At 37.3% G+C, this 13,270-nt stretch overlaps 11 non-coding genes across 11 annotated transcripts; all 11 read right to left on the reverse strand.

The window, feature by feature from the left end:
- Positions 1-275: 275 nt before the first annotated feature.
- On the reverse strand, positions 276-347 carry TRNAA-CGC (transfer RNA alanine (anticodon CGC)). The gene has a single exon. It is a non-coding gene; the product is annotated as a tRNA-Ala (tRNA).
- A 1,774-nt stretch (positions 348-2,121) lies between these two features.
- Positions 2,122-2,193, reverse strand: TRNAA-CGC (transfer RNA alanine (anticodon CGC)). Its single transcript has one exon. It is a non-coding gene; the product is annotated as a tRNA-Ala (tRNA).
- A 2,697-nt stretch (positions 2,194-4,890) lies between these two features.
- TRNAA-CGC (transfer RNA alanine (anticodon CGC)) lies at positions 4,891-4,962 on the reverse strand. The gene has a single exon. It is a non-coding gene; the product is annotated as a tRNA-Ala (tRNA).
- A 1,774-nt stretch (positions 4,963-6,736) lies between these two features.
- TRNAA-CGC (transfer RNA alanine (anticodon CGC)) lies at positions 6,737-6,808 on the reverse strand. Its single transcript has one exon. It is a non-coding gene; the product is annotated as a tRNA-Ala (tRNA).
- An 851-nt stretch (positions 6,809-7,659) lies between these two features.
- Positions 7,660-7,731, reverse strand: TRNAA-CGC (transfer RNA alanine (anticodon CGC)). Its single transcript has one exon. It is a non-coding gene; the product is annotated as a tRNA-Ala (tRNA).
- Positions 7,732-8,581: 850 nt separating this feature from the next.
- On the reverse strand, positions 8,582-8,653 carry TRNAA-CGC (transfer RNA alanine (anticodon CGC)). Its single transcript has one exon. It is a non-coding gene; the product is annotated as a tRNA-Ala (tRNA).
- An 851-nt stretch (positions 8,654-9,504) lies between these two features.
- TRNAA-CGC (transfer RNA alanine (anticodon CGC)) lies at positions 9,505-9,576 on the reverse strand. Its single transcript has one exon. It is a non-coding gene; the product is annotated as a tRNA-Ala (tRNA).
- Positions 9,577-10,427: 851 nt separating this feature from the next.
- Positions 10,428-10,499, reverse strand: TRNAA-CGC (transfer RNA alanine (anticodon CGC)). Its single transcript has one exon. It is a non-coding gene; the product is annotated as a tRNA-Ala (tRNA).
- An 851-nt stretch (positions 10,500-11,350) lies between these two features.
- TRNAA-CGC (transfer RNA alanine (anticodon CGC)) lies at positions 11,351-11,422 on the reverse strand. The gene has a single exon. It is a non-coding gene; the product is annotated as a tRNA-Ala (tRNA).
- Positions 11,423-12,273: 851 nt separating this feature from the next.
- TRNAA-UGC (transfer RNA alanine (anticodon UGC)) lies at positions 12,274-12,345 on the reverse strand. Its single transcript has one exon. It is a non-coding gene; the product is annotated as a tRNA-Ala (tRNA).
- Positions 12,346-13,197: 852 nt separating this feature from the next.
- On the reverse strand, positions 13,198-13,269 carry TRNAA-CGC (transfer RNA alanine (anticodon CGC)). The gene has a single exon. It is a non-coding gene; the product is annotated as a tRNA-Ala (tRNA).
- Position 13,270: the final 1 nt, after the last annotated feature.

Raw genomic sequence — 13,270 nt, forward strand, 5'->3', positions numbered from 1 at the left:
GGTAGTCGCCTTCAGTTCCCACTGAAGATAAAAAATCTATTTCCTACTTACCATAAGTTTTCCCTCAGTGTAGGAGAATGGCAATAGGCATTCATTAGGAACTTAACCTTGAAAACTGGAATGAAGAAGATGATGAATATAATCATATTTGATTGATTTTTTATGATTTGTATTCAACTTTGACTATTGCTGTAGAGTACTTTTATTGGTTTGCTTGTTAACTTTGGCTCTACTAGAGAGTTTACATATGGTAAAAAGCTATATTTTGTGAAATTTGGAGATGCCGGGGATTGAACCCGGAGCTTCATACATGCGAAGCATGTGCTCTACCACTGAGCTACATCCCCTATAAGCTGCTATTTTCTTATGCACAAGTGATTGCAGCTTTACATTTCACTTGAGATTTACTACTTTTCAGTGTTATTAGGGATATATTAGAGGATGGAAGCATAACCATTATACCATGCTTGACTGCAAGGACTTTATGGTTTTCATGGCTGATGAGAATGCAAGTAGATTCCCATTCCAAACACTGGAATGCTCTTAAAGTTCTCCATCAGAGACTGGTTTATCATCAGAATCCCCTACTTTTACTAATGAATGGTGTGGATATTGATCAAGTTTTGCTAACTAGAGGGCTGTCTTACATTCTGTTTGGTCATCAGTGTCAGAACTTAGCAGAAGGGCACAAAGAATGCATGCTAAGACTGCCTCTTGGGCATTGCTAGAAAATGCTTCACAAGACAATCTATGTAGACTTCATATGTTGTCATCATTCCATGCTTTGAAATTTCATTAAGTGCTTGCCCTCCAATCCCATGTCCATCCTCTTTTTGTTCATAAAGTGGTTGAACTTGTCTCTCAATCTTAATCATTTAGTTCTGCTATATTATTTGTCTCGCTCTTTTATTAAACTTTGCTCGGGTAGTCGCCTTCAGTTCCCACTGAAAATAAAAAATCTATTTCCTACTTACCATATGTTTTCCCTCAGTGTAGGAGAATGGCAAAAGGCATTCAATGGGAACTTAACTTTGAAAAATGGAATGAAGAAGATGATGAATATAATCATATTTGATTGATTATTTATGATTTGTATTCAACTTTGACTATTGCTGTAGAGTACTTTTTTTGGTTTGCTTGTTAACTTTGGCTCTACTAGAGAGTTTACATATGGTAAAAAGCTGTATTTTGTAAAACTTAGAGATTCTGGGGATTGAACCCGGGGCCTCATACATGCGAAGCATGCGCTCTACCACTGAGCTACTTCCCCTATGAGCCGCTATTTTCTTATGCACAAGTGATTGCAGCTTTACATTTCACTATAGATTTACTACTTTTCAGTGTTATTAGGGATATCTTAGAGGATGGAAGCATAACCATTATACCATGCTTGACTGCAAGGACTTTATGCTTTTCATGGCTGATGACAATTCAAGTAGATGCCCATTCCAAACACTGGAATGCTCTTAAAGTTCTCCATCAGAGACTGGTTTATCATCAGAATCCCCTACTTTTACTAATGAATGGTGTGGATATTGATCAAGTTTTGCTAACTAGAGGGCTGTCTTACATTCTGTTTGGTCATCAGTGTCAGAACTTAGCAGAAGGTCAAAAAGGATGCATGCTAAGACTGCCTCTTGGGCATTGCTAGCTAATGCTTCACCAGACAATCTATGTAGAGTTGATATGTTGTCATCATTCCATGCTTTGAAATTTCATTAAGTGCTTGCCCTCCAAGCCCATGTCCATCCTCTTTTTGTTCACAAAGTGTTTGAACTTGTCTCTAAATCTTAATCATTTAGTTCTGCTATATTATTTGTCTCGCTCTTTTATTAAACTTTGCTCAGGTAGTCGCCTTCAGTTCCCACTGAGAATAAAAAATCTATTTCCTACTTACCATATGTTTTCCCTCAGTGTAGGAGAATGGCAATTGGCATTCAATAGGAACTTAACTTTGAAAACTGGAATGAAGAAGATGATGAATATAATCATATTTGATTGATTTTTTATGATTTGTGTTCAACTTTGACTATTGCTGTAGAGTACTTTTATTGGTTTGCTTGTTTTCTTTGGCTCTACTAGAGAGTTTACATATGGTAAAAAGCTGTATTTTGTAAAACTTGGAGATGCCGGGGATTGAATCCGGGGCCTCATACATGCGAAGCATGCGCTCTACCTCTGAGCTACATCCCCTATAAGCTGCTATTATTTTATGCACAAGTGATTGCAGCTTTACATTTCACTAGAGATTTACTTCTTTTCAGTGTTATTAGGGATATATTAGAGGATGGAAGCATAACCATTATACGATGCTTGACTGCAAGGACTTTATGGTTTTCATGGGTGATGAGAATGCAAGTAGAAGCCCATTCCAAACTTTGGAATGCTCTTAAATTTCTCCATCAGAGACTGGTTTATCATCAGAATCCCCTACTTTTACTAATGAATGGTGTGGATATTGATCAAGTTTTGCTAACTAGAGGGCTGTCTTACATTCTGTTTGGTCATTTGTGTCAGAACTTAGCAGAAGGGCACAAAGGATGCATGCTATGACTGCCTCTTGGGCATTACTAGCTAATGCTTCAACAGACAATCTAAGTAGAGTTCATATGTTGTCATCATTCAATGCTTTGAAATTTCATTAAGTGCTTGCCCTCCAAGCCCATGTCCATCCTCTTTTTGTTCACAAAGTGTTTGAACTTGTCTCTTAATCTTAATAAATTAGTTTTGCTATATTATTTGTCTCGCTCTTTTATTAAACTTTGCTCGGGTAGTCGCCTTCAGTTCCCACTGAAAATAAAAAATCTATTTCCTACTTACCATATGTTTTCCCTCAGTGTAGGAGAATGGCAAAAGGCATTCAATGGGAACTTAACTTTGAAAAATGGAATGAAGAAGATGATGAATATAATCATATTTGATTGATTATTTATGATTTGTATTCAACTTTGACTATTGCTGTAGAGAACTTTTATTGGTTTGCTTGTTAACTTTGGCTCTACTAGAGAGTTTACATATGGTAAAAAGCTGTATTTTGTAAAACTTAGAGATTCTGGGGATTGAACCCGGGGCCTCATACATGCGAAGCATGCGCTCTACCACTGAGCTACAACCCCTATGAGCTGCTATTTACTTAGGCACAAGTGATTGCAGCTTTACATTTCACTAGAGATTTACTACTTTTCAGTGTTATTAGGGATATATTAGAGGATGGAAGCATAACCATTATACCATGCTTGACTGCAAGGACTTTATGGTTTTCATGGCTGATGACAATGCAAGTAGATGCCTATTCCAAACACTGGAATGCTCTTAAAGTTCTCCATCAGAGACTGGTTTATCATCAGAATCCCCTACTTTTACTAATGAATGGTGTGGATATTGATCAAGTTTTGCTAACTAGAGGGCTGTCTTACATTCTGTTTGGTCATCAGTGTCAGAACTTAGCAGAAGGGCACAAAGAATGCATGCTAAGACTGCCTCTTGGGCATTGCTAGCTAATGCTTCACCAGACAATCTATGTAGAGTTGATATTTTGTCATTAATCCATGCTTTGAAATTTCATTAAGTGCTTGCCCTCCAAGCCCATGTCCATCCTCTTTTTGTTCATAAAGTGGTTGAACTTGTCTCTCAATCTTAATCATTTAGTTCTGCTATATTATTTGTCTCGCTCTTTTATTAAACTTTGCTCGGGTAGTCGCCTTCAGTTCCCACTGAAAATAAAAAATCTATTTCCTACTTACCATATGTTTTCCCTCAGTGTAGGAGAATGGCAAAAGGCATTCAATGGGAACTTAACTTTGAAAAATGGAATGAAGAAGATGATGAATATAATCATATTTGATTGATTATTTATGATTTGTATTCAACTTTGACTATTGCTGTAGAGTACTTTTTTTGGTTTGCTTGTTAACTTTGGCTCTACTAGAGAGTTTACATATGGTAAAAAGCTGTATTTTGTAAAACTTAGAGATTCTGGGGATTGAACCCGGGGCCTCATACATGCGAAGCATGCGCTCTACCACTGAGCTACTTCCCCTATGAGCCGCTATTTTCTTATGCACAAGTGATTGCAGCTTTACATTTCACTATAGATTTACTACTTTTCAGTGTTATTAGGGATATCTTAGAGGATGGAAGCATAACCATTATACCATGCTTGACTGCAAGGACTTTATGCTTTTCATGGCTGATGACATTTCAAGTAGATGCCCATTCCAAACACTGGAATGCTCTTAAAGTTCTCCATCAGAGACTGGTTTATCATCAGAATCCCCTACTTTTACTAATGAATGGTGTGGATATTGATCAAGTTTTGCTAACTAGAGGGCTGTCTTACATTCTGTTTGGTCATCAGTGTCAGAACTTAGCAGAAGGTCAAAAAGGATGCATGCTAAGACTGCCTCTTGGGCATTGCTAGCTAATGCTTCACCAGACAATCTATGTAGAGTTGATATGTTGTCATCATTCCATGCTTTGAAATTTCATTAAGTGCTTGCCCTCCAAGCCCATGTCCATCCTCTTTTTGTTCACAAAGTGTTTGAACTTGTCTCTAAATCTTAATCATTTAGTTCTGCTATATTATTTGTCTCGCTCTTTTATTAAACTTTGCTCAGGTAGTCGCCTTCAGTTCCCACTGAGAATAAAAAATCTATTTCCTACTTACCATATGTTTTCCCTCAGTGTAGGAGAATGGCAATTGGCATTCAATAGGAACTTAACTTTGAAAACTGGAATGAAGAAGATGATGAATATAATCATATTTGATTGATTTTTTATGATTTGTGTTCAACTTTGACTATTGCTGTAGAGTACTTTTATTGGTTTGCTTGTTTTCTTTGGCTCTACTAGAGAGTTTACATATGGTAAAAAGCTGTATTTTGTAAAACTTGGAGATGCCGGGGATTGAATCCGGGGCCTCATACATGCGAAGCATGCGCTCTACCTCTGAGCTACATCCCCTATAAGCTGCTATTATTTTATGCACAAGTGATTGCAGCTTTACATTTCACTAGAGATTTACTTCTTTTCAGTGTTATTAGGGATATATTAGAGGATGGAAGCATAACCATTATACGATGCTTGACTGCAAGGACTTTATGGTTTTCATGGGTGATGAGAATGCAAGTAGAAGCCCATTCCAAACTTTGGAATGCTCTTAAATTTCTCCATCAGAGACTGGTTTATCATCAGAATCCCCTACTTTTACTAATGAATGGTGTGGATATTGATCAAGTTTTGCTAACTAGAGGGCTGTCTTACATTCTGTTTGGTCATTTGTGTCAGAACTTAGCAGAAGGGCACAAAGGATGCATGCTATGACTGCCTCTTGGGCATTACTAGCTAATGCTTCAACAGACAATCTAAGTAGAGTTCATATGTTGTCATCATTCAATGCTTTGAAATTTCATTAAGTGCTTGCCCTCCAAGCCCATGTCCATCCTCTTTTTGTTCACAAAGTGTTTGAACTTGTCTCTTAATCTTAATAAATTAGTTTTGCTATATTATTTGTCTCGCTCTTTTATTAAACTTTGCTTGGGTAGTCGCCTTCAGTTCCCACTGAAAATAAAAAATCTATTTCCTACTTACCATATGTTTTCCCTCAGTGTAGGAGAATGGCAAAAGGCATTCAATGGGAACTTAACTTTGAAAAATGGAATGAAGAAGATGATGAATATAATCATATTTGATTGATTATTTATGATTTGTATTCAACTTTGACTATTGCTGTAGAGAACTTTTATTGGTTTGCTTGTTAACTTTGGCTCTACTAGAGAGTTTACATATGGTAAAAAGCTGTATTTTGTAAAACTTAGAGATTCTGGGGATTGAACCCGGGGCCTCATACATGCGAAGCATGCGCTCTACCACTGAGCTACAACCCCTATGAGCTGCTATTTACTTAGGCACAAGTGATTGCAGCTTTATATTTCACTAGAGATTTACTACTTTTCAGTGTTATTAGGGATATATTAGAGGATGGAAGCATAACCATTATACCATGCTTGACTGCAAGGACTTTATGGTTTTCATGGCTGATGACAATGCAAGTAGATGCCTATTCCAAACACTGGAATGCTCTTAAAGTTCTCCATCAGAGACTGGTTTATCATCAGAATCCCCTACTTTTACTAATGAATGGTGTGGATATTGATCAAGTTTTGCTAACTAGAGGGCTGTCTTACATTCTGTTTGGTCATCAGTGTCAGAACTTAGCAGAAGGTCAAAAAGGATGCATGCTAAGACTGCCTCTTGGGCATTGCTAGCTAATGCTTCACCAGACAATCTATGTAGAGTTGATATTTTGTCATTAATCCATGCTTTGAAATTTCATTAAGTGCTTGCCCTCCAAGCCCATGTCCATCCTCTTTTTGTTCACAAAGTGTTTGAACTTGTCTCTCAATCTTAATCATTTAGTTCTGCTATATTATTTGTCTCGCTCTTTTATTAAACTTTGCTCAGGTAGTCGCCTTCAGTTCCCACTGAGAATAAGAAATCTATTTCCTACTTACCATATGTTTTCCCTCAGTGTAGGAGAATGGCAATTGGCATTCAATAGGAACTTAACTTTGAAAACTGGAATGAAGAAGATGATGAATATAATCATATTTGATTTATTTTTTATGATTTGTATTCAACTTTGACTATTGCTGTAGAGTACTTTTATTGGTTTGCTTGTTTTCTTTGGCTCTACTAGAGAGTTTACATATGGTAAAAAGCTGAATTTTGTAAAACTTGGAGATGCCGGGGATTGAATCCGGGGCCTCATACATGCGAAGCATGCGCTCTAGCACTGAGCTACATCCCCTATGAGCTGCTATTTTTTTATGCACAAGTGATTGCAGCTTTACATTTCACTAGAGATTTACTACTTTTCAGTGTTATTAGGGATATCTTAGAGGATGGAAGCATAACCATTATACCATGCTTGACTGCAAGGACTTTATGGTTTTCATGGCTGATGAGAATGCAAGTAGATGCCCATTCCAAACACTGGAATGCTCTTAAAGTTCTCCATCAGAGACTGGTTTATCATCAGAATCCCCTACTTTTACTAATGAATGGTGTGGATATTGATCAAGTTTTGCTAACTAGAGGGCTGTCTTACATTCTGTTTGGTCATCAGTGTCAGAACTTAGCAGAAGGGCACAAAGGATTCATGCTAAGACTGCCTCTTGGGCATTGCTAGAAAATGCTTCACAAGACAATCTATGTAGACTTCATATGTTGTCATCATTCCATGCTTTGAAATTTCATTAAGTGCTTGCCCTCCAAGCCCATGTCCATCCTCTTTTTGTTCATAAAGTGGTTGAACTTGTCTCTCAATCTTAATCATTTAGTTCTGCTATATTATTTGTCTCGCTCTTTTATTAAACTTTGCTCAGGTAGTCGCCTTCAGTTCCCACTGAGAATAAAAAATCTATTTCCTACTTACCATAAGTTTTCCCTCAGTGTAGGAGAATGGCAATAGGCATTCAATGGGAACTTAACTTTGAAAAATGGAATGAAGAAGATGATGAATATAATCATATTTGATTGATTTTTTATGATTTGTATTCAACTTTGACTATTGCTGTAGAGTACTTTTATTGGTTTGCTTGTTAACTTTGGCTCTACTAGAGAGTTTACATATGGTAAAAAGCTGTATTTTGTGAAACTTGGAGAAGCCGGGGATTGAACCTGGGGCCTCATACATGCGAAGCATGCGCTCTACCACTGAGCTACATCCCCTATAAGCTGCTATTTTCTTATGCACAAGTGATTGCAGCTTTACATTTCACTAGAGATTTACTACTTTTCAGTGTTATTAGGGATATATTAGAGGATGGAAGCATAACCATTATACGATGCTTGACTGCAAGGACTTTATGGTTTTCATGGGTGATGAGAATGCAAGTAGAAGCCCATTCCAAACATTGGAATGCTCTTAAAGTTCTCCATCAGAGACTGGTTTATCATCAGAATCCCCTACTTTTACTAATGAATGGTGTGGATATTGATCAAGTTTTGCTAACTAGAGGGCTGTCTTACATTCTGTTTGGTCATTTGTGTCAGAACTTAGCAGAAGGGCACAAAGGATGCATGCTATGACTGCCTCTTGGGCATTGCTAGCTAATGCTTCACCAGACAATCTAAGTAGAGTTCATATGTTGACATCATTCAATGCTTGAAACTTCATTAAGTGCTTGCCCTCCAAGCCCATGTCCATCTTCTTTTTGTTCACAATGTGTTTGAACTTGTCTTTCAATCTTAAACAATTAGTTTTGCTATATTATTTGTCTCGCTCTTTTATTAAACTTTGCTCAGGTAGTCGCCTTCAGTTCCCACTGAAGATAAAAAATCTATTTCCTACTTACCATAAGTTTTCCCTCAGTGTAGGAGAATGGCAATAGGCATTCATTAGGAACTTAACCTTGAAAACTGGAATGAAGAAGATGATGAATATAATCATATTTGATTGATTTTTTATGATTTGTATTCAACTTTGACTATTGCTGTAGAGTACTTTTATTGGTTTGCTTGTTTTCTTTGGCTCTACTAGAGAGTTTACATATGGTAAAAAGCTGTATTTTGTAAAACTTGGAGATGCCGGGGATTGAATCCGGGGCCTCATACATGCGAAGCATGCGCTCTACCACTGAGCTACATCCCCTATGAGCTGCTATTTTTTTATGCACAAGTGATTGCAGCTTTACATTTCACTAGAGATTTACTTATTTTCAGTGTTATTAGGGATATCTTAGAGGATGGAAGCATAACCATTATACCATGCTTGACTGCAAGGACTTTATGGTTTTCATGGCTGATGAGAATGCAAGTAGATTCCCATTCCAAACACTGGAATGCTCTTAAAGTTCTCCATCAGAGACTGGTTTATCATCAGAATCCCCTACTTTTACTAATGAATGGTGTGGATATTGATCAAGTTTTGCTAACTAGAGGGCTGTCTTACATTCTGTTTGGTCATCAGTGTCAGAACTTAGCAGAAGGGCACAAAGGATGCATGCTAAGACTGCCTCTTGGGCATTGCTAGAAAATGCTTCACAAGACAATCTATGTAGACTTCATATGTTGTCATCATTCCATGCTTTGAAATTTCATTAAGTGCTTGCCCTCCAAGCCCATGTCCATCCTCTTTTTGTTCATAAAGTGGTTGAACTTGTCTCTCAATCTTAATCATTTAGTTCTGCTATATTATTTGTCTCGCTCTTTTATTAAACTTTGCTCGGGTAGCCGCCTTCAGTTCCCACTGAGAATAAAAAATCTATTTCCTACTTACCATAAGTTTTCCCTCAGTGTAGGAGAATGGCAATAGGCATTCAATGGGAACTTAACTTTGAAAAATGGAATGAAGAAGATGATGAATATAATCATATTTGATTGATTTTTTATGATTTGTATTCAACTTTGACTATTGCTGTAGAGTACTTTTATTGGTTTGCTTGTTAACTTTGGCTCTACTAGAGAGTTTACATATGGTAAAAAGCTGCATTTTGTGAAACTTGGAGATGCCGGGGATTGAACCTGGGGCCTCATACATGCGAAGCATGCGCTCTACCACTGAGCTACATCCCCTATAAGCTGCTATGTTCTTATGCACAAGTGATTGCAGCTTTACATTTCACTAGAGATTTACTACTTTTCAGTGTTATTAGGGATATATTAGAGGATGGAAGCATAACCATTATACCATGCTTGACTGCAAGGACTTTATGGTTTTCATGGCTGATGAGAATGCAAGTAGATGCCCATTCCAAACACTGGAATGCTCTTAAAGTTCTCCATCAGAGACTGGTTTATCATCAGAATCCCCTACTTTTACTAATGAATGGTGTGGATATTGATCAAGTTTTGCTAACTAGAGGGCTGTCTTACATTCTGTTTGGTCATCAGTGTCAGAACTTAGCAGAAGGGCACAAAGGATGCATGCTAAGACAGCCTCTTGGGCATTGCTAGAAAATGCTTCACAAGACAATCTATGTAGACTTCATATGTTGTCATCATTCCATGCTTTGAAATTTCATTAAGTGCTTGCCCTCCAAGCCCATGTCCATCCTCTTTTTGTTCATAAAGTGGTTGAACTTGTCTCTCAATCTTAATCATTTAGTTCTGCTATATTATTTGTCTCGCTCTTTTATTAAACTTTGCTCAGGTAGTCGCCTTCAGTTCCCACTGAGAATAAAAAATCTATTTCCTACTTACCATAAGTTTTCCCTCAGTGTAGGAGAATGGCAATAGGCATTCAATGGGAACTTAACTTTGAAAAATGGAATGAAGAAGATGATGAATATAATCATATTTGATTGATTTTTTATGATTTGTATTCAACTTTGACTATTGCTGTAGAGTACTTTTATTGGTTTGCTTGTTAACTTTGGCTCTACTAGAGAGTTTACATATGGTAAAAATCTGTATTTTGTGAAACTTGGAGATGCCGGGGATTGAACCTGGGGCCTCATACATGCGAAGCATGCGCTCTACCACTGAGCTACATCCCCTATAAGCTGCTATTTTCATAAGCTCAAGTGATTGCAGCTTTACATTTCACTTGAGATTTACTACTTTTCAGTGTTATTAGGGATATATTAGAGGATGGAAGCATAACCATTATACCATGCTTGACTGCAAGGACTTTATGGTTTTCATGGCTCATGAGAATGCAAGTAGATTCCCATTCCAAACACTGGAATGCTCTTAAAGTTCTCCATCAGAGATTGGTTTATCATCAGTATCCCCTACTTTTTCTAATGAATGGTGTGGATATTGATCAAGTTTTGCTAACTAGAGGGCTGTCTTACATTCTGTTTGGTCATCAGTGTCAGAACTTAGCAGAAGGGCACAAAGAATGCATGCTAAGACTGCCTCTTGGGCATTGCTAGAAAATGCTTCACAAGACAATCTATGTAGACTTCATATGTTGTCATCATTCCATGCTTTGAAATTTCATTAAGTGCTTGCCCTCCAAGCCCATGTCCATCCTCTTTTTGTTCATAAAGTGGTTGCACTTGTCTCTCAATCTTAATCATTTAGTTCTGCTATATTATTTGTCTCGCTCTTTTATTAAACTTTGCTCAGGTAGTCGCCTTCAGTTCCCACTGAGAATAAAAAATCTATTTCCTACTTACCATATGTTTTCCCTCAGTGTAGGAGAATGGCAATTGGCATTCAATAGGAACTTAACTTTGAAAACTGGAATGAAGAAGATGATGAATATAATCATATTTGATTTATGTTTTATGATTTGTATTCAACTTTGACTATTGCTGTAGAGTACTTTTATTGGTTTGCTTGTTTTCTTTGGCTCTACTAGAGAGTTTACATATGGTAAAAATCTGTATTTTGTAAAACTTGGAGATGCCGGGGATTGAATCCGGGGCCTCATACATGCGAAGCATGCGCTCTACCTCTGAGCTACATCCCCTATGAGCTGCTCTTTTTTTATGCACAAGTGATTGCAGTTTTACATTTCACTAGAGATTTACTACTTTTCAGTATCATTAGGGATATATTAGAGGATGGAAGCATAACCATTATACCATGCTTGACTGCAAGGACTTTATGGTTTTCATGGCTGATGAGAATGCAAGTAGATGCCCATTCCAAACACTGAAATGCTCTTAAAGTTCTCCATCAGAGACTGGTTTATCATTAGAATCCCTTACTTTTACTAATGAATGGTGTGGATATTGATCAAGTTTTGCTAACTAGAGGGCTGTCTTACATTCTGTTTGGTCATCAGTGTCAGAACTTAGCAGAAGGGCACAAAGGATGCATGCTAAGACTGCCTCTTGGGCATTGCTAGAAAATGCTTCACAAGACAATCTATGTAGACTTCATATGTTGTCATCATTCCATGCTTTGAAATTTCATTAAGTGCTTGCCCTCCAAGCCCATGTCCATCCTCTTTTTGTTCATAAAGTGGTTGAACTTGTCTCTCAATCTTAATCATTTAGTTCTGCTATATTATTTGTCTCGCTCTTTTATTAAACTTTGCTCGGGTAGCCGCCTTCAGTTCCCACTGAGAATAAAAAATCTATTTCCTACTTACCATAAGTTTTCCCTCAGTGTAGGAGAATGGCAATAGGCATTCAATGGGAACTTAACTTTGAAAAATGGAATGAAGAAGATGATGAATATAATCATATTTGATTGATTTTTTATGATTTGTATTCAACTTTGACTATTGCTGTAGAGTACTTTTATTGGTTTGCTTGTTAACTTTGGCTCTACTAGAGAGTTTACATATGGTAAAAAGCTATATTTTGTGAAACTTGGAGATGCCGGGAATTGAACCCAGGGCCTCATACATGCAAAGCATGCGCTCTACCACTGAGCTACATCCCCTATAAGCTGCTATTTTCTTATGCACAAGTGATTGCAGCTTTACATTTCACTAGAGATTTACTACTTTTCAGTGTTATTAGGGATATCTTAGAGGATGGAAGCATAACCATTTTACCATCCTTGACTGCAAGGACTTTATGGTTTTCATGGCTGATGAGAATGCAAGTAGATACCCATTCCAAACACTGGAATGCTCTTAAAGTTCTCCATCAGAGACTGGTTTATCATCAGAATCCCCTACTTTTACTAATGAATGGTGTGGATATTGATCAAGTTTTGCTAACTAGAGGGCTGTCTTACATTCTGTTTGGTCATCAGTGTCAGAACTTAGCAGAAGGGCACAAAGGATGCATGCTAAGACTGCCTCTTGGGCATTGCTAGAAAATGCTTCACAAGACAATCTATATAGACTTCATATGTTGTCATCATTCCATGCTTTGAAATTTCATTAAGTGCTTGCCCTCCAAGCCCATGTCCATCCTCTTTTTGTTCATAAAGTGGTTGAACTTGTCTCTCAATCTTAATCATTTAGTTCTGCTATATTATTTGTCTCGCTCTTTTATTAAACTTTGCTCAGGTAGTCGCCTTCAGTTCCCACTGAGAATAAAAAATCTATTTCCTACTTACCATAAGTTTTCCCTCAGTGTAGGAGAATGGCAATAGGCATTCAATGGGAACTTAACTTTGAAAAATGGAATGAAGAAGATGATGAATATAATCATATTTGATTGATTTTTTAATGATTTGTATTCAACTTTGACTATTGCTGTAGAGTACTTTTATTGGTTTGCTTGTTAACTTTGGCTCTACTAGAGAGTTTACATATGGTAAAAAGCTGCATTTTGTGAAACTTGGAGATGCCGGGGATTGAACCTGGGGCCTCATACATGCGAAGCATGCGCTCTACCACTGAGCTACATCCCCT

This window comes from Taudactylus pleione, unplaced genomic scaffold, assembly GCF_031769625.1.
Source record: "Taudactylus pleione unplaced genomic scaffold, aTauple2 ptg000070l, whole genome shotgun sequence".
Lineage (NCBI taxonomy): Eukaryota > Metazoa > Chordata > Amphibia > Anura > Myobatrachidae > Taudactylus > Taudactylus pleione.